Genomic DNA, 22,541 nt, shown 5'->3' with positions numbered 1-22,541 from the left:
AAATAAAGACAATAGAGAAGATTAATAAAACTAAGAGTTGGTTCTTTGAAAAGATCTTTAAAAATGACAAGCCTTTAGCTAGACTCACCAAGAAAAAAATAAAAATAACTCAAGTAAGTAAAATCAGAAATTAGAAAGAATATGTGACTGCTGATACCACAGAAACACAAAGGATCATAAGAAACTACTATTAATCATTATATGCCAACAAACAGGACACCATAGACAAAATAAACTCCTAGAAACATACAAGTAACCAAGACTGAATCATAATGAAACAGAAAATATTAGCAGATCGATTGTTGGTAACAAGATTAAACCAGTAATCACAAACCTCCCAACAAACAAAAGTCCAGAAAAAGACAGCTTCACTGGTGAATTCTACCAAACATTTAAAGAAGAATCAAGAAAAAATCCCTTTCAAATTCTTCAAAAATAAAAAAGGAGAGAACTCTTATAAAGTCATTTTATGAGACCAGTTTAACTTCATACCAAAACCAGACAAGGATACCATAAGAAAAGAAATTTATAGGCCAGCATCCCTCATGAACATAAATGTGGAAACCCTTAACAAAATATCGCAAACCAAATTCAACAATAAAGTCAAAAGATCACATGCTGTGATCAAATGGGGTTTATACCAAGGATTATAGGATGGTTTAACATCTTCAAATCACTCAGCATGATACATTACCAGAATAAAGTATAACAATCATATGATCATCTCAATAGATGCAAAAAAGGCATTTGATAAAATTCAACATCCATCTACAAAAAAAACTCTCAACAAGGTGGGTATAGAGGGAATATGCATGCATGTGTACACAGTCATGTCCTACTTTTTTGCAACCCCATGGGCTGTAGCCTAGCAGGCTTCTCTGCCCATAGGATTTTCTAGGCAAGAATACTGGAGTGGGTTGCCATCTCTTCCTCCAAGAGATTTTTGCAACTCACAGATGAACCAGAACTGCATATCCTGCATCTCTTGTTTTGGCAGGTGGGTTCTTACCACTGAGCCACCTCAACATAATGAAGGCCTCATACAACAAGCCCTCAGCTAACATCATGCTCAAAATGTGAACAGTGAAAACCCTTTCCTCTAGTTCAAGAACAAGACAAGATTGCCCCCCTTCACTACTTTTGTTCAACATAATATTGGAAGTCTTAATCAGAGCAATTAGGCAAAAAAGAGAATTAAAAGGCATCCACTTGGAAAGGAAAAAGTAAAACTGTTACTATTTGCAGATATGATATTACCTACAGAGTACCCTAAAGAATCAAAAAAAAAAAAAAAACAACAAAAAAACACTTGTTAGAATTAACAAAAGAATTCAGTATGGTTATAAGTCACAGTTCAGTCAGTTTAGTTCAGTCGCTCAGTCGTGTCCGACTCTTTGCGACCCCATGAATCGCAGCACACCAGGCCTCCCTGTCCATCACCAACTCCTGGAGTCCACTCAGACTCATATCCATTGAGTCAGTGATGCCATCCAGCAATCTCATCTTCCGTTGTCCCCTTCTCCTCCTGCCCCCAATCCCTCCCAGCATCAGGGTCTTTTCCAATGAGTCAACCTCTTCGCATGAGGTGGCCAAAGTATTGTGTGTAAGTCACAAAATCAATACAAAAAAACTCTTTTGTCTTTGCATATTAATAATGACACAGCAGAAGAATAAATAAAGACACTAATTCCATTCAAAATTTTATTAAAAGAATAAAATACCTAGGAGTAAATTTAATCAAGGAGGTGAAATATGTTTATACTTAAAACTGCAAGATATTAATGAAAGAATCTAAAGATGATACAAATACAAAGATATCCCATGCTCATGGATTGGAACAATTAATATTATTACAATCTCTTACTATCCAAAGCAATCTACAAATTCAGTACAATCTCTATCAAAATTCCAATGGTACATTTCAAAGAAGTAGAATTAATAATATGAAAAATTTGTATAGGATCATAACAAAAAACCCCAAAGCTTAAGCAGTGTTGAATAAGAAGTACAAAGCTGGAGGCATTATGTTTCATTATGAATAGGTGATTTATAGAGAGGAAATCTAAAAGTAGAACAAAATATAAAGAGATTCTCAAATAAAGTGTGAGTTGGAGACATAATAATAAAAAGCAACAATTAAATGTCACTATATACCAGACTGGTTAAGAACTGAATGCTGACTCCAGCACTGTTTACAATAGTGAAGACATGGAAACAACCTGTGTCCATCGACACAGGGATAGAATAAGATGTGGGACATATATACAATGGAACACTACTCAGATATTTAAAAGAATGAAACAATGCCATTTACAGCAATATGGATGGACCTTGAGAGTGTCATTCTGAGTGAAGTACGTCAGACAGAGAAGGAGAAATATATGACATCCCTTACATGTGGAATCTAAAAAGAAATGATACAAGTGAACTTACAAAACAGAAACAGACTCACAGACTTAGAGGACTAGCTTATGGTTGCTAGGGGAGAAGGGTAGCAGGAAGGGATAGTTCTAGTATTTGGGGCAGATATGTATACACTGCTATATTGAAAATGGATTACAAACAAGGACCTACTGTATAGCGCATGGAACTCTATTCAATGTTATGTGGCAGCCTGGATGGAAGGGGAGTTTGGGGAGAATGGATACATGATATGTATGGTTGAATCCTTTTGCTCTTCACCTGAAACTATCACAAAACTGTTTGTTAATCAGCTATACCTCAATACAAAATAAAAAGTTCACAAGAAAATAAAAAGAATTAAATGCTGAATAATGTCAATATTCAAGGGGCTACGTGGGTATGGAACCCAGAGTCCTGCTGGCTGGATGGAAGACTGGTATCCTTCCTTGAGAGAGGAAACTGACAGTTCTTAGTTAAATTAAATGTATACATGGCATGACCTAGCAGTTCTCCTGGACAGACACAGTCCATAAGGAAAGGATGCTCACTTACCTATCAGTGGCAGGGGAAGAAGAATTATCCTCATCCCTTTTTTGGTGAATCGGACATACAGGATACGGTAGATGCACACTGTGGTACAGTGTATAGATGCAACAGACTAGATATTCATAGTAAATAAGACAGCACTAAGAAAAGAAAGCAATACACAGAACAAAATTTATAATGTTATTAAACTAAAATACATTGAAAGACAACATACACATTTTATAAGAACATAAACAGACCAAAGGATGAACTCTAGCTGTATCAGAATGGTTCCACAAAGGGAGAAAAATGAAGAGAGAGAGGTTTATTAATTCATTTAAGTGAATAAATCATGCATAAAGTAAGAGAAGGAACTTAAGCAGATTATGATGACATGTCATGAACTAGGGAGTAAAATTTACTCTCCATTCTAGACAACTATATATGTGATATTCCTGACCCACAGTTGTTTACCTGTAGCTTCAATGCTGAGAACTGGCAGCAGACTTCTATCTAAATACTTCATAGACAGCATTGATTCCATGAAAGGCTTTCATTTATTTCAACTTGGGCTTTCAATTGTGAAGAAGGATTACATTTTTCTTTGATGGTTACAATTTCTCCTCAAGTAGCTGTTTTGGGCAGTATCATAGATTATATTCAGTGATCTGCACACGCCGGCAAGTAGACCTTAATATTTGGGGAAAGGGAATGAATTATCCTAAATAAAGGTAAAAGGTATGTAAAAAGTTGTGGTTACATCCAATATTGATTTGCAATAAAGGGAAACTCTGTTTAAGAGCTGTGGAGTTAGGTGTAACATTCTTCAAAGTGGTTTGCTAGCATTTTATTTTATATAATAAAAAGAAGAGTGTGTTATCTAAAAAACCTAAAGATGAATAGGATATTAATCTTTATTTCTCAGAAACTGCACCATGCCTCTCCTACCCCCAACAAAGGTACATAAATGGCATTTAGAATGTGCATTTTGTTGACTTTTCACACTGATTTCAAAGATAATCAAACTAATATGTAAATATAAGAAATATTAAAATACAAAAATTTTAATTTTTAAAATTTAATAATATTAACAAAGACATTCTAATACATTTTCTAGTAGAATACAGCCCAATATAAAGTGAAATAAATATTCACTGCTCTGTGATACATTTACAGAGCATATATGGCTTAAAGAAATGCACTTCTGTATTTCACTTTCAACTTTTCTCTTAGGAAATAATGATACTTTCATTCAAGAAGATCATACTTATATATATATTTGTACATGCTGAAAAGGACAAATAGTATGAACTCAAGAAACTATTTCTGGAAGACCAAATGCAAACTGTATTTCCAGTGCAAAGTAGCCTTTATGCCCCTGAACACTCTCATCTATTTACAGTTTTCTAGAATCCCTTTTGTAACTCACACTACAGACAATCATCTATGGTTTTTCCAGTAGTCATATATGGATGTGAGAGCTGGACTATAAAGAAAGCTGAGCACGGAAGAATGATGCTTTTGAACTGTGGTGTTGGAGAAGACTCTTGAGAGTCCCTTGGACTGCAAAGGAGATCCAACCAGTCCAACCTAAAGGAAATCAGTCCCGGATATTCACTGGAAGGACTGACGCTGAAGCTGAAACTCCAATACTTTGGCCACCTCATGTGAAGAACTGACTCATTTGAAAGACCCTGACACTGGGAAAGATTGAAGGTGGGAGGAAATGGGGATGACAGAGGATGAGATGGTTGGATGGCATCACCGACTCAATGGACATGAGTTTGAGTAAACTCCAGTTGGTGATGGACAGGGAGGCCTGGCATGCTGCAGTCCATGGGGTTGCAATGAGTCAGACACGCCTGCGCAACTGAACTGACTGAACTGACAGACAATCAGAAAAAGATATAGAGAACAAACATACAACCCTCTGGGCTTTGAACACATGCATCTACACATACTCTTTAATAAGGTCCTTCTGTCTTAAACATGGAGCCCTCCAAATGTTAAGCAAGCCAGGATCCTCTGTCCATGGAATTCTCCAGTCAAGAACACTGGAGTGGGTTCGCCATTCCCTTCTTAGAGAATTTTCCCAATTCAGGGGTCAAACCCTGGTCTCCTGCATTGCAGGCAGATTCTTTACCATCTGAGCTACCAGGGAAGTCCATTAAGCAAGCCAAACCCTTATCATTATTTAGGTTCCTTTCCACTTTTTTTTTCATGAAATCATATCCTATTTCTTCACTGTGAATATCTATATTATTTACTATCTTTTTATTTTGAAATAGATATCCATAGGAATTAGAAAAACCAAAACCTATAGAGGGAAGTCCCATGTTCCTTTAATCCAGTTTTACCCCAAATCCTGCAAAACTACATTACAATATAAAATAGAAGTTTAGTATAATCTACAGAGCTTATTCAGGTTTTACCAGTCCTATGCTCACTCATCTGTTTGTTGTATAGACAGATGAGTATAAAGTTCTACACAACTTCATCACATGTGCAGATTTATGTAATCATCACCACAATCAAAATATAGCACTGTTCCATCACCAACCATAAGGTTTCCTTATATCCTTACATCCTTTCCCACTACCCATTGCTAATCTCTGGCAAACACTAATCTATTAATCATCTTGATAATTTTGTTATTTAATGAATATTTTATAGATAGAAACATACTGTATGTAACCATTTAATGCTGGCTTTTCCCACTTGGCTTAATTTCTCTGAGATCACTCCCAGTTGTTGTACATATAGCAGTATATCACTTCTTTTTATAACACTCCATGATATGGATTTATTATCATTTGTTTAACCATTCATGGATTGAGGAATAATTAGTTTATTTCCAGAGTGGAACTATTATAAATAAAGTTGGTATGAATATTTATGTATTAGCTTTTGTGTGAACATATATTTTTCTTTCTCTGGGATAGATCTACAAGAGTTTGAATGCTAGACCTCGTGATAAGTACATGTTTAGTGTTGTGTAATAACTGACAAGCTGCTTCCTAGGGGTCTGTCTTGTTATACAGTCTAACCAATCATGTATGAATGATCTAGTTTTTCAGCATCTTCACTAGCATTTGGTGTTATTGTTGCTTTATTTTAGCCATTCTCGTATGTATGCAGTAATATCACAATTGGTTCAATCTGTGTTCCCCTAGTAGCTAATGATGTGGCCCATCTATTCCTGAGCTCATTTCCACACCCTCTTCATTGAAATATCTATTCATGGCTTTTGACTAATCTGTAAATGGGCTATTTGATTTTTACTGCCCAGTTTGAGAGTCCTTTATATGCATTCTAGATATGAATGGATTCTTTGTTAGATATATGGTTTGTAAATATTACCTCCCACATATAATTTTACTCATATATTAAGTGAGATAATCTTCTACTATGAATTTTAATATTAAATATGCATTTTTGTTTCTATCTTGTAGGAATGCAAATTCTTAAAGGTAGAACCAAAGGCAATTAACCTTCACATATCCCCCAACTAGCATGTATTACACAAAGACATCTAATAACACATTACTGATAAAGTAGTGAACAAAGAAATAAAAAATAAAATAGACATTCCAATGGCAAACTACCTCATGAGCCTATTATAGTAAATTGATATAAGATAAAATCATACTTTCCAGGTGACTAAATATTTTATTTTAATACCCAAATTTTAGGTCTCCTATAATCTATACAACCAGACTTTCTTCAAGTTGAACCTTTTTTCTCAACATATAAAAATGTGATCTCTTTTACCATATAAGCCTTAGGATGATGCAATTCTTTAGTTTATCCTGGTGTGAATTTTCCTAACTTCTGTTCAGGACTTTTTTTAAGCATAACTTGACAGATTAAGGTATGGCATCTCCAAATATGTCTATATAGCTGTGTTACAGTCTCTTCTTTGGTATCTAATATTTAGATGGTGATGTGAGTCTCTGTCTTACTGCCTTTAAACTGTTAGCCTTTTATTGATTCACTTAGGGTGTAATTGCTTGCTCTCTGTAAGCATTCTAATCAGAACAGCCAAGATCACTTCACTACTCCCAATGCCAATGAGGTCACAGAAATTAGTGATGCAAATAACTTGCTAAGTCACCCTTTTAATTTTTCCTATGGGTAAGATTATTCCCTATGGTAAAGAAATTCAATAAGTATGTTTTTTTTCTAATGCTTCCATTCAAAGACTAAGCTTGAAAATCTCTGGAAGGAATGAAAATCACATACTCTTATCAGTATTCAGTATCTTCCAGGCATGAACTGAGATGGTTCCTCTTGCCATTACTCAATAAGACTTTTCTCAGTTATTGGTTGCAAGTTCAATGATGAGAGAACCTACTGCTTGTGTGAAGTCTGCCTTTCCTTGCTACTAACTGGTAATTTCATCAGAAACATTATTAACAGAACTGTTATAGCAGTTATAATGGTGATGAAGTCATGCCACTATGAAGAAAAGGAAAATGAAATAATTATGTCAATTATATTCATCATGAATTCCCCTTTCCTGAATTTCCCCTTTCACTTTTCTTAAAACATAGGCCTAATTTTCCTATGAAAGTAGAAATGTAGGAAGTCAAGATTGAAGTAATTTGACTTTAAATACCTCACGGGAATGGTATAACATTACTGTTTGCAAGATTCTGTCAAATATCTTATTATACTTAGAGTGATGAGGTGAAATGGAAGGGGTTATTACCTACATTTTATACATGATTGTATTGAGGTTCTGATCTACTTGATTTAGGTTACACAATTCAACATGTTCTCAAACTCAGTATTTTTTATAATATGTGAAACTCACAATCACATACAGGCATTTATTTGTTGGGGCCTATTTTATGCAAAATTGGAACAAAATACTATAGCACCTAGATTTCCTCCATTGCATGTCCTATTGCTTCTATGTCTTCTTTGCGAGCACACTTCAATTTTCTCCTTGTTTTATTATATTTTAGAGCATCAATTATCATATTTGCTGCATATTTGAATCACCCATGCAGTTTTTCTATATCATGATGCCCAGGTTATACCTTATAGTGACTGATTAATAAGAAATATCTGGAGGAGAGACTCAGGATTCAATATGTTTTCCTTAAACTCTCCAGTTGATTCCACAGTGCAGCCAAGTTTGTGAACTACTATCTTAGGTTTCTATCCCAGGCTTTCTTCTCTTACAACTGTGCACTGAATCAAACATTTGATTGTACAACCACACACAGTAATTTTCTTTTCCAGGTACACGCTGGTTCTTCACAAGTCCACATCTCCACCTAGAACTCTGTCTTGGGCTTCAGAAGCATTCGCACTTGTATATCCATCTCCACAGAGGCTTTAAGAGTCTCATGCTCTTCCAACTGAGCGAGCCAGGCAGAGGCTTTAAACTCAAAAATCCCCAGGGTGAAATTATAGCTTTCCCTCAAAATACCCTTCTTTTTCTTATTTAGTACAGACTATTCTGTTTCAAAAGTAAGACTCAAGAATTTAGTGGCTTTATCAAAACATGATATTTTCTCTCACTGTCAGTTTTGAGACTGAGGAGTTCTGCTCTTCTCAACCTCAGGCATCTTTTCCTGTTCTTGTCACTACAATCAGTCAACTGGAAAAAAGAATCAGGGGTCCAGGTGGACCTCTTTAAAGGGCAGGACTCAGAATGTGACATACTACTTCCACATTTATCCCATCAGTCAGATATTATTCATATGGTCACACAAGTCTATGAGGGTAGAGAGATTTGTAGTCTTTAGCTAGATAGCCATGTACCTGGCTAAAACCAAGAGGAAGGAACTTCTAACTCTGAAGAAGATGAAGTAACAAATTACCCTCCTTCCTGAAACAATAACAATAACTGCATTTCATACATTCAAAAGTTAAGTAGAGATATGAAATATAAATATTTTTAAAAGGAACTACACTGAACTGCTAAAGATGAAAACTACAACTTGTGAGATGAAAAATACATGGAATGGAATGAACAGCAGATCAGACATTGCAGAAAAAAAAGGGTTAGTCTACTCTGAGACACAACAGGAGGAACTATCCAAAATAAGACACAGAGAGCAAAAGGAATAAATAGTGAAGAGTTCAAGTGAGCTGTGGAACGATTTCAAGTCGTCCCATATACACACGGTTGGAATCTCCACAGGTTAGGATGTATCAGAGAAGAAAGGATCAACATTTTTCCAAGAAATGATGGCTACACTGTTTGCAAAACTGTTGAAAAATAGAAATCCATAGTTTAAGAATCTCAATAAATCTCAAGTACAAGAGACATTAAAAATAAATACTCCAAGGCACAACATAATCAAATTTCTCAAAGTTAGTGATAGAAAATCTTTAAAGCAGCCAGAGGAAAAGACATCTTTAAACTAATTATGTATTTAACATAATACATTTTATGTATAAAATCAAAGATAAGGATGATTTATTTCTCATAGAAAATATGTAAGTGAGAAGACAATGGAGGAGGATCTTTAACGTACTGAAAGAAAATGCTTTCTCCTCTACCAAGTAAACATATCTTTCCAAAAAACCATGAAGTGAAACTTTTCAGGCATCACCAGCAGACCAGCAAAACATGAAAGACATTTTCTTCAGATGGGAGGGAAAAAAGACAACCAGATGAAAATAAGGAATGAAGAGCGCCTAGAAATGAAAGTTACATGGATGGATATATTTCATTTTTTCTTGTGATCTAAACCTTATTTTAAAGATAAATGACTAATAATTTTCTGTGAATGTGACAGATATGTAAAAGAGAGGTGACAACAATAGCAGAAATCCAGGAGGGGAAAGATGGAAAAGTACTGTAATAATTGAAGGTAGACTGTGATATGATGAAGATGTACATTATAAAGCCACCGTAAAATGATTAAACGATGAGTTGCAGCTCACCAGTCAGCAAAGGAGGTAAAATGATTCATGAAATGATTAAAGTAACCCACAAATCCATAAGAAGACAGAAAAAAAGAAGACCAGAATAATGTCTTTAAAAAGAAGAATGTAACAGTGACATAAAACAATGACTTGGTTATGTCATGTAGAACCCAGGATAATGGGCCTCTGTTCAACCAAAGACCAGAGGAAAACTAAAATGCAGAAATTTATTATTCAAAGATCCCATAGAAAACATGCAGCATGCCTCAAAGGGCCACACATGAGGTAAAGATAGGGTGCAGGCAGATTTTGCAGCAGGACCTGGGGGGCAAGACTTTATTAAGGTCTATGTGTAGAATGCTTTGGGGTTCCCAAGTTAAAGCCAGACTGGTTAATTCAAACCAAAAAGCAGGGTTTTGCTCAGCTCCTTATCTAAGGGACTCACAAGGGGAAGGCCCTGGGAAGCAGAAAAGACTGTTTAACACAAGGGCCATTGGAGTAGGCAGGTCAGGAACTTATATTTACTTGTGACTCAGTGGCATGAAGGGTTAACGTCAATCTAAGGTACCCACAGGCAGCTTGGGCAGATAAAATGGATGTGGAAGCAGCAATATTGAGAGTAGCTGAGCTAAATTCTTGGTAAGAATAAAGGAAATAAAAATAAGATTAGGAGAATAGAAAACAGTACAAGACAGATGAAAATCTAACAATATCAGTGACCACGTAAAATGCAAATAACCCAAGTACCACATATATTAGGAACATTCTTATTAAGAAAATAAAATATCTCACAATATTTACCATAATTCTTCTTGCTTAAAACTTCTAAGAAATTTATAACTTTAAAGGTAATTTACAATATCCTCAGTATTTCCTAGGGAGATGGTGGCTCAAATGTAAAGAATCTGCCTGCCAAAGCAGAGACAGAAGATTTGGGTTCAATCTCTGGGCCTGGAAGAACCCTTGAAGGAGGAAATTGCAACCCACTCCAGTATTCTTGCCATGAAAATCCCATGGACAAAGGAGCCTGGCAGGTTCTCAAAAGAGTCAGACAAAAATGGAGCAACTGAGCATGCATATATCCTGTAAGACTCTGTATGATCTGACAGTCTCATTTCAGGGGTACCTCATATGATAATCTTTTCTTCCAACAAACTGAAATCCTTTAGTTTTACTAAGATGCCATATTTTCCTTCTCCTTAGTTTAAGGTTCACCTTTCTTGAAAGAGTCTCCGTCCTGAACTCTTTGTCATAGTTAAATCTCAGAACTATGCAGGCAGCAGACAGCACTGTAGACGGTAGACTCTTCAGGAGGAACTTACCCACCAACACTGGGCCATCTGCCCCTTCCACTCATTTCTGTATCCGTGCATCCTGTTCCTAAGAGCCTGGCAAGCAAGTGAGCTGGTTAAAAGTCTTTTTATTAATATATACCAAGGAGGATATGTTGATTTTGCCTTGACCTAGGATTTTAGCAATAGACATGATTAGGTGATTAGATTTGATATGTGGGTTGTTGTTCAGTCACTAAGCCCTGTTGACTCTTTGTGACCCCATGGACTGAAGCACACCAGGCTTTCCTGTCCTTCATTTTCTCCCAGAGTTCGCTCAAACTCATGTCCCTTGAGTCAGTGATACCATCCAACCAGTTCATCCTCTGTCGTCCCCTTCTCCTCCTGTCCTCAATCTTTCCCAGCATCAGGATTTTTTCAAATGAGTCAGCACTTCACAACAGGTGGCCAAAGTACTGGAGCTCCAGCTTCAACATCAATCCTTCCAATGACTATTCGGGGTTGATTTCCTTTAGGACTGACTGGTTTGATCCCCTTGCTATCCAAGACTCTCAAGAGTCTTCTCCAGCACCACAATTTGAATGCATCAATTCTTTGGCACTCAACCTTCTTTATGGTTGAACTGTCATATCCATGCATGACTACTAGAATATGTGGGTAAGTAGAGCCAAACAAAGTTGCTGATAGTTGGATATGGGGGTAAAGAAAGGAGCACAATGAAGGATGACTTACCACACTTTATTTTAACTACCTGTTCACTTATCATTACTGAACAGTATACCACAAATGCCATAACAGTAAGAGGTACTGGTTTCCCCAGACATAGTATATATGTAAAGTATATGTATATGTAAAGTATAGTATATGTCACAGTACTGTTATCTACTGTGCAGAATAGGTATTCTTTAAAAATTTTTTTTCAACTGAAAACTCAACCTCACAGCAGTTCTACACATTTTAATTTACAATTTCTACTTCAGTTCAGTTCAGTTCCGTTCAGTCATTCAGTCGTGTTTGACTCATTGCGACCCCATGAATCGCAGCATGCCAGGCCTCCCTGTCCATGGTAAAGAAATCGATATTCAGAGAAATTATGTAACTGTAACTAGAAATTAGGAATATAGTTCCTAGAGTCATACAACCTGAATTTAAATTCTTAATTCTAACTTTATCAAGCTGTATGAACTTAGGCAAGTTACTTTAATTTTCTAAACTTGATTTCCTTTTCTATAACATGATAATAATAAATAGGTTGTTAAAAGTATTATGGGATTATGTGCAGACACCGTCAATGCAATGTCTGACCACCAAACCACTCAATTACTATTAACTATTGTTTTTATTATCATTATCACTATGATTATTATTATCTAAGGCAATCTAACCAATTAGAAGCAGATCTCCTAGCTGAACCAGGCCTTTCTGCTCTTTCACTACAAATTAATAATTAGAAGATAATATACACACAAAAAAATGAGATTTCAAATTTCATCATTTTCTTCCAATGTTCTTTGGATTCTTCAGGTGCTTTAATTTGAACCTCACTGATGATCTCAACAACTTAGAGTTTAATCACTTCTTTATGACATTATGGCTTTTCACTCTCTAGATTTATAATATAGATACTGAATCAAGTATGAGCCTATGGTTATTATTTGGGGGAATGTTTCATTAATATTAATAAATGACAGTTGCATTCTCTTTTCTATGACCTTCAACTTGTTTTTAATCTACGTACTCTCAGCTCACTTCAAAATTAATTTGAATTAACAAGTTAGAAACTTAACATACATTTTGAACGATTTTAAGTACTATTTCATAATGTACATATTAAACTCTGAATTGCTCTCAAGGAAAGAGCTTTAGCCTGAGGACAGGATTTTAGGGAGAAAAAATCAGGAATATTAGTAAATAAACATTATTTCACTTAGGTTTATTATCTTTTGGATAGTTACTGAAATTTGTTCAATCCAGTACAAATGTTATTCAATGGAACTTTTGGAATCTACAGTATCATTTCTAGGACAAATTACTACTTCAGCACATTAAATAATATTCACCTGGCCTGAAAAGACCATACATGAAAAGGGGAATCCTTTAGCCCCTGCCTTGCAGAGAGGATTACATCTATGAAAAAATTATCTCTTATCTAAATCAATAGCAGTAAAGCTGGTGCTTTACATACTTTACTATAGGGAATGTTTTATTTAAATAGCAAAACTAAACACTGTCAGCAAATATTCTAAATTTTGCTTTAAAGATATGTCAAAATTACACCTAACATGTTCCCTCAAATAAAGTTAATTTGACAAGACAAATAAACAATAGGTCCTAATTATAAACCTCAAATCAAGAAAAGAAAAACATTGTGTTCTGCAAGAGGCTGATCAGAGATGCCAGAGAGAATTCAGAAGTGCCTAACTACCTGAAGAATCATGGAAAAATCAATGCAGTAAGTCATACACTGTCAAAGCAATTCATACAGAGCACTGCTAACATGTCTTGTTATTTTAACTGAAAGGGAGAACAATTTAGGGAGGAATTAATTAATTTCTTCAAGGGTAACCAAAATCATAAATAGTATCTAACGTCATCAGGAAAGGAGGAAAGAATGCTGGCAACAAAAAGAAAAACTGGAAATGTGTATTTCTCTTAGACTAGAGAACTTTTTGGACTGCCTCTTAACAAGGCTAAGGAAACACAATTGTTCTGGAAAGGTGAGCATTTGTTAAACAAATGATTATAAAGACATAGTTTCAGATGCCAAAGAGACATAGAAGGAATACTTCTCAAAAATAACAGGCCAGGTCATCAGGAGAAGGAATGAAGTTTCAGCAAGTTATATTTAATTCAATAATCAGCATTGTATCAGCTTGACAACTTTCTTAGTTAAGATATATTATGGGACATATAGACAGTTACCACTTGATATTATAAAATTATTATAAAATTAATGTTTAAACTCCCTGAAAATTAATGAATTATAGTAAAACTATTTGTGTATTAAAGGCAATGTAAAAATCACAATGCTAGAATATCTCACAAATCTAGAATTAGAGGAAAGGACAACACAAACTTCAGGAGTTTGCAGCATTTCAAATAAGGAATAACTATCACCTAATGGAAGGCTTCGGTCAGTTCAGTTCAGTCGCTCAGTCATGTCCAACTCTTTGCGACCCCCTGAATCGCAGCACACCAAGCCTCCCTGTCCATCACCAACTCCCAGAGTTTACTCTAACTCATGTCCATCGAGTCAGTGATACCATCCAGCCATCTCAACCTCTGTCGTCCCCTTCTCCTCCTGCCCCCAATCTCTCCCAGCATCAGGGTCTTTTCCAATGAATCAACTCTTCGCATGAGGTGGCCAAAGTATTGGAGTTTCAGCTTCAGCATCAGTCCTTCCTATGAACACCCAGGAATGATCTTTAGGATGGACTGGTTGAATCTGCCTGAAGTCCAAGGGACTCTCAAGAGTCTTCTCCAACACCACAGTTCAAAAGCATCAATTCTTCGGCATTCAGCTTACTTCACAGTCCAACTCTCACATCCATACATGATCACTGGAAAAACCATAGCCTTGACTAGACAGACCTTTGTTGGCAAAGTAATATCTCTGCTTTTTAATATGTTGTCTAGGTTGTTCATAACTTTCCTTCCAAGGAGTAAGCATCTTTCAATTTCATGGCTGCAATCACCATCTACAGTTATTTTGGACCCCAGAAAAATAAAGTCTGACACTGTTTCCACTGTTTCCCCATCTATTTCCCATGAAGTGATGGGACCAGATGCCATCATCTTAGTTTTCTGAATGTTGAGCTTTAAGCCAACTTTTTCACTCTCCTCTTTCACTTTCATCAAGAGACTTTTTAGTTCCTCTTCACTTTCTGCCATAAGGCTAGTGTCATCTGCATATCTGAGTTTATTGATATTTCTCCTGGCAGTCTTGATTCCAGCTTGTGCTTCTTCCAACCCAGCGTTTCTCATGATGTACTCTGCACATGAGTTAAATAAGCAGGGTGACAACATACATCCTTGACGTACTCCTTTTCCTATTTGGAAGCAGTCTGTTGTTCCATGTCCAGTTCTGTTGCTTCTTGACCTGCATACAGGTTTCTCAAGAGGCAGGTCAGGTGGTCTGGTATTCCCATCTCTTTCAGAATTTTCCAAGGTTTATTGTGATCCACCCAGTCAAAGGCTTTGGCATATTCAATAAAGCAGAAGTGTCTGCAATTACAAGAATTCTGCTGATAAGACTTTTTTCCAGAAAAATATTTTATTTGCTTGTAAAAGATCCTTCTAAAATCTTATTTACATAAATATATTATTTAGTAATGTATAGAGTACCTTGGGGGCTTCCAAAGTGTCTGCTAGCGGTAAAGAACCCATCTGCCAATGAAGGAGATGTAAGAGATAAGGATTCGATCCCTGGGTTGGGAAGATTCCCTGGAGTAGGAAATGCCATCCCATTCCAGTATTCTTGCCTGGAGAAGCCCATGGACAGAGGAGCCTGGTGGGCTACAGTCCATGAGGTTACAAACTGTCAGACATGACTGAAGTGACTTAGCCCACATACACACATGCACACACATACCACGGAGCATAACAAATATCAGCCCATCATAGTCCAGTTCAAGATATAGCAAGAGAAAACAAAAGTGTCTAAAACTTTTGTTCTATGCCAGGTATTGAGCTAAGTGCTTCGCTTCACATATATTATCTCTACTAAGTATCATTGCAAAAATATGTGGTAAACTGTGTAAATTAAAAAAAAAAAAAATGCTGCCTGCCATTGCAGTTCTACAAGGATCAACCCATTAACTACTATAGTGCACCCGAGGGGAATTCAGGCTTGAGAAAGACAGAAAGCATGCTGAGCTTTGTACATTGTCCCCAGATAACTAAAATATATTTGCTGTTTAGTTGCTGCAGCTGTGTCTGAGTCTTTCCAACCCTATGGATTTTAGCCCCTGGGCTACATGAGATTCTCCAGGCAAGAATACTGGAGTGGGTTGCCATTTCCTTCTCCAGGCAATCTTTCTGGAGTTGACCCAAACCTCAAATTTGGGTCTCCTGCTTGGTAGGTGGATTCTTTACCACTAAGTCACCAGGGAAGCCCAGTTAAGATACGTGTGTGCATGTGTGCTAAGTTGCCTCAGTCATGTCTGACTCCTTGCAGCCCTATGGACTATAGCCCGCCAGGCTTCTCTGTCCATGGGATTATCCAGGCAAGAATACTGGACTGGGTTGCCATGCCCTCCTCCAGTTAAGATACACATCTAATGACAAATTTCAGTGACCCCAGATTCTTGCATCTTCCCACACATAGAAAAGAACTTAAAATTGTTAAACTGAGATGTCTGTTCATTATGATTAGCAGTAATCTTAGGCTTAACTCGGAGAAGGCAATGGCACCCCACTCCAGTGCTCTTGCCTGGAAAATCCCATGGACGGAGGAGCCTGGTGGGCCGCAGTCTATGGGGTTGTGAAGAGCCGGACATGACTGAGCGTTTTCACTTTCACTTTTCACTTTTATGCATTGAAGGTAATGGCAACCCACTCCAGTGTTCTTGCCTGGAGAATCCCAGGGATGGGGTCGCACAGAGTCGGACACAACTGAAGTGACTTAGCAGTAGCAGTAGGCTTAACTACATGACCCAGCCAAAAAATAAAAAGCTTCATATGTATATAGACATCCTGGCTCCTCCCTTACCTCTTTGGAGCAGTTCCTAAGAGCAACCTGAGAAGCTATCCACCTCCTGAGCTATATAATTAGCTCTTGAGATAAAATTAAGCTCTGCACCCCTATGGATTACTCTTCCTCCCTGGTCATTTGTTCAAGTTTAAGCAAAACAATTCGTTATATATTAATAAGTTCAAATGGTTTACTACTCTAAGGAATTTTCAGCATCTGATACAGAAGAACTGGGTTTCCAGAATGGACTGATATAGCTTACCTCTTAAACCTCATGATTTTTAGTTTTCAAAACTTGTGCCTCCAAGGTGAATATCTGATTTGAGACAACCTCTTTTGTTATTGCTAAAAGGAAAGTTGATAGGCTTCTGAACAAACTTCAGAAGCATTATTAAATTCTTAATTACAACTGTCCCTCTATGTTCATACATCTAATTAAATTATGTCCTGTAGTCCCCTCTTACATCCCCTACCCTTTCCATTTAAATCAATTTCTGTTATTATCTTCTCTTTACTCCAGTGGTCCATTCTTGGTCCACTGTTCTCACCAGCTATCCTTAGACATATTCATCCTTGCAGTATTGACTCTGGGTTCCCTATATTTCTTCTACCTTCCACAGACTACTTTCATTATTTTTAAATGAAATAATGTGTTTATAAAACACTAGCAAATAGCTTATACACTAATGAAAACTTTCTAAAAACTAAAAAAATTCATTGTGATAGCTTTTCTTATATGTAGATATAGAGATATTGAGAGAGACAGACAGATGGATACTCTCATTAGAGATATGGATGGGGGGAATACAATGCATAATTACTGATTTATTTGGGTGTTTAAAATGTGAAGATGTGTTTGATATGACTATAAGCAAGTAAATATCAGAAGACATTTTATAGAGGTGATAAAGTGATTCCAGATTTAGATTTAAAGTGAGAACATTATATAACGATCAAAATAATAATAATGAGGAAAGAAACACCAACATCTGCCAAATCTTACAATATTTTCTAAAGAAATGATGATTAAAATGCAATATGTAGGCCACATCTAGATGGAATACTGGCAAGATATCTGTGTGCTAATAACAAAAGTTTTACACTTAATAATTTAATATATAACAAATAAAATGCAGACCTATAATCCACACATTAGAGGAAAATAAATTCCTATTGAATTAGAGTTAAAATGAAAAGAATGCATATGTAACTTAATAAATATTTTAAAATCAAAGCAGATATGCCTTCTTATTGAATTCTATCTTAATAGTCCCTCAGATGAATCCCAAATATTTTGTTGAAAGCACATTCCCTGAATAGAAAATTGATGATAATGAATCAGCTTCTGTATGCCAGTCAAGAGTGCTTAAGTGGTACGTTTTTGCTAAGAAGATGTATAGTCAAGGCAGTTGGATTTAGCTGTTTGCCCAAAAGGACCATGTTTCCTTAGAGCAGATCTTGGACATTTATTCTTTCACTTACCCTTCCATCACATAGCACCAAACAGTGCCACTACTGCAGACTCCATTTTCTTTCTCTCATCTTCAAATCTCACCCAGGCCTCTCTTCATCTGGCCAGTAATAACTTTAAAAAAAAAAAAAATTGATGCTTACTTTATTTTGCTAAGTGCTTTTGCATTCACCATTATTTTTAACATTTTTTCAATCTGTATTACATTCATTTAGAAACCTAATATATGCATACCTGTATCTTTACAAATCTGCTTCAGTAAAAGGATAATTAATGTTTTAAACACTTTAAATGACACTCGATTTCCTAAAATAAATGAAAAAACTTAGCTCATTGATATTATTCATTCCTATCTCTCTGACAAATGCCTCACAATTATATTCATATTGGTATTACCCTTAGTTCTCTTACTTCCTTTGTGTGACTTTAAATAATACGCTTAAGCAGAGAATAATTTATACATCAACTTTTCAATAATAAATCCCTAATTTTAGAATAGGGTTTCCCAGGTGGCTCAGGGGTAAAGAATCCACCTGCCAATGCAGGAGATATAAGTTGTATCCCTGTCAGGAGGATCTCCTGGAGAAGGAAATGACAACCCACACCATTATTCTTGTCTGGGAAATCCCACAGACAGAGAAGCCTGACTCACTATAGTCCATGGGGGTCGCAAAGAGCTGGACATGAGTTAGTAACTATACAACACAACAACAACGATTTTAGAACAGACTTTTAGTATTCCAAACTTTTCCTACATGTTTTCCAATTCTCAGTCACACTCTTAAATTTTCCAGTATAGTCTCTATGCTTTTAAAGATTTCTCTTCCACAAATTAGATTTCTCTGACTCCATATGAGTTATTATTTTCCCTACTCTAGATTGTATCAATCATAGTAAAACTTTTTTTCATTGCTGGTCAGAACTAGAAACACTGCCTCCTGAAAGTTAGGACCTGCTTTTTCCTGGTATGTGTTTCGTTTTGTTGGGGTAATTCTTTACATAATTTAGTAAAACTGCATTAGATGACAAACACACCAAATCCTTGTATAGTAAATCTTTCTATATATCATGACAAATTAATAATGAAACCCTAGACTGAAAATTTTTTTTTACTATTTTGATGGAATTACTTTACTGTTGTCAGTACACTATACAGTTGCTAAAATCAAACGGATATGGATCTCTTTTATTGGTTTTTGTTTCCCAGTTTAAACTTTTAGATCCTCCTTATATTTTTGATACTCTGAACTTTCATAATAAGGATTATAAGTGTGAAAGTATTTTTACTCATTTTTCTGGGCCCTTGGTGGAATCTTTCAATCTGAAGATTTATGTTTTCAGTTTGGGAAAAATTCTTTTTAAGTGCTCTTTGATTTATTGTAATCTAATTTTATCCTTTTTTTTTTTTAAGTAATTTTTATTCATCAGCTATTGAACCTCTCAGATTAGTCATATATCCTTGTTTTTTTGTTTTGTTTGTTTTGTGTGTGTGTGTGTGTGTGTGTGTGTGTGTGTTCACATGTGTGTATTTTATCTTTGTATTTCTGAAACTTTTTCCAGGGGATTCCTTTCATTTCCAGACCTCGCATTTAAAAATATTTTAATGATTATATTCATATCACCTAAGATTTTTTAAGTTACTTTTATCATTTTTGTATTCTGGATGTGATATCTTCATGAATTTATTTGTGTATATTATTAGAGTATTTATAGATACAATGTTTCAGTTAACTTTAATTATTATTGAAGATGATAGATGTCAGCAAGTCAGTCAGGATATTTTAAAATTAAAGTCAATCAAAAATTGCTAATGAAAATCACCATTTGATAGAATGTACTGGATTTCCCTAACCCATCTCTAGATAGTACCTCTTTAATATTAATGCCTTTTAATAAAATTCTTCCTAATGATACCAGTGATGATCATGTAATGGAGAGTGGTAACAATCAGATAAACCCACTAGTCTTGGAGTCAGAAGTTTGAAGGAAGGAATGTAAAAAAAATCTGCTTTGATAGTCATAAAAAAATTGATAGAGTTCTTCTTAGAGAAAAACAAAAATTAGATAAATTAGCTAAAAAGATTCTTTTTTTTTGAGTAAGTTAGCATATGTTATATTATCACTGGGGATATATGTTGTGTACCTCTCTTTTTTCCAAATAGACTCTCCATTATCCTCAATTTCAGATAGTTATGAGTGCCAAAGGTATGTGTATCAATTTCACACTGATTATTCATAACTTGGAACTCTATTACACCGATGAATATAGGTATCAAGATCACTAATTTCAAAGAAGGGCAAAAGGTATAAACACTATCACTATTTCAACATCTGTTGGTTCCTGTCAAGTGGTATATTATTTTTTTCTTCTAAAAACAAGCAAATTATCTGATAAGTCTGCTCATAGAAATATGAGGAAATCCTTCCCAGGGTATTTTTTTGGCTAAGTGGGGACAGTAATATGATCACCATAAAAGTATGATCACCAATTAGTATAGTTCACTATACTGTTCAGGAATTCAAATTATATGTTACTTAATATGTTCATTAAGAAACTAATATGGAACATTTAGATTCAAAAGTAAAGACACTGAAATTTCAAAAATAAGTATGCAATGGGAAAAAGTTAGTATTGCCTTAGTGGGATTATTTGAATTTGTAAGCAGGCAACTTCATTGTTAAAATAACTATCTTATAGGTCTAAAATCAGTGAAATTCTAAAGTAGTAAGTAGAATTCTACCATTACTGCAGATTTTTCTTTAGTTAAGAATACAGTTTTCAAAAGGAATTTTGAAAACCGCTATGGTTGTTCATATTCCCTGGGCACACGCTGAAGGTGGGAATAGAGACACTCGTAGTTAATGGTTGTGTAAAACTTGGTTTCCTGCCCTCATCTATGTTTTAAACTTTCTGGCTTTGTTTGTGTTTTTCTTGCTTAAGTAGTAAAGTTTAATGTAAGAGTCCATTTAACCACTGATTAAAGAAAAAGGAAAAAGTATATGAGGAGGAGGAAAAGAAACAAAGACAGAGATGGAGAAGCAGAGGACAAAATAAGAGAGTAAGAGAAGAACTCTACTGTAGCAATAGTGCTTGAAAACCACTGGTTAGGACTTGGAACAATTCTTTAATATTATCAATGCTTTTCCTGCAAATGTGTTATTTATCATTATATGTAGTCAAATCATGCAGATTTGTATAGAAAGTCAAAGTCCTACCCTCTTTTAATATCGGGGTAGGTCCTAAAACCAAAGGATGACTGCATTTATAAACAGTTCAATTTCCTTCTTCTTGGGATACTGTAAGATATTCTAGAAAACACAACACATCAGATTCTGGTCTATGTTGTTGAAAGTTGTCATTACAGACACTGCTGGTAGTTAGGTACTTAGAACATAGTATATCAATGTTTGGGCTTCCCCGGCGGCTCAGACAGTAAAGAATCTGCCTGCAGTGCAGGAGACTTGGGTTCAATCTCTGGTCAGGAAGATTCCCTGAAGAAAGGAAAGGCTATCCACTCTAGTATTCTTGCCTGGAGAATTCCATGGGCAGAGGAGCCCAGTCGGTCCAGAGGGTTGCAAAGAATCAGACATGACTGAAGCAACTTAGCTCGTGTGCACATATCGATGTTCCCATACGCTGTCTTTTCTGAAAGTCCCATATTCTCTTGACTAATACTCTGCTGTCATATCTATAGCAGAGGGAAAACAATTCAAGCACATTTTTAAGCCAATTATCTGACATATTGCTTCTGATGGTACTAATGAATAAAGAGACAAAAGAAAGAGGAACGCTACCCTAGCACATGAAGAAGGCTTAGCCTCTGATCATGATGGTCTTTAAGCTGGAGAGCCTGGATCGCCATGTCATATAGCTACATTCCCGACTGGTCACTCTGTCTCTCTCTCTCTCCCCTCCTCTTTCTCACATACACCCAGAAACACATGCAAGGCAACCTGTCCTACCTCACAGGTTTTTCCATTTCTTAGTAATCACCAGGTACCTTCTAAAACTTACTTTCCTTCATTTTCTTTTGTTCTGTACACAAAAGGTACCCTGAGCTTGAATCTCACTTGATTGTTATGCACTATCAGTTAGAACTGATTCCAGGGAAAACTGCTTATCTTCAAGGATGTATGCTCTCAAGTGAAGGTACATTCTCCTTTAGACATTCTTCAAGAGATTTCATAAAAGGATTTTATTGAATTAAATGATAATGTATGTCTAAAGGATACATAATGGTTTTAATTGTGTGTATCTCAGCAAAGATTT

The sequence above is a fragment of the Dama dama genome, chromosome 13 (genome assembly GCF_033118175.1).
Source record: "Dama dama isolate Ldn47 chromosome 13, ASM3311817v1, whole genome shotgun sequence".
Lineage (NCBI taxonomy): Eukaryota > Metazoa > Chordata > Mammalia > Artiodactyla > Cervidae > Dama > Dama dama.
The sequence above is the reverse complement of the archived record's forward strand: the minus strand, read 5'-3'. Positions refer to the sequence as shown.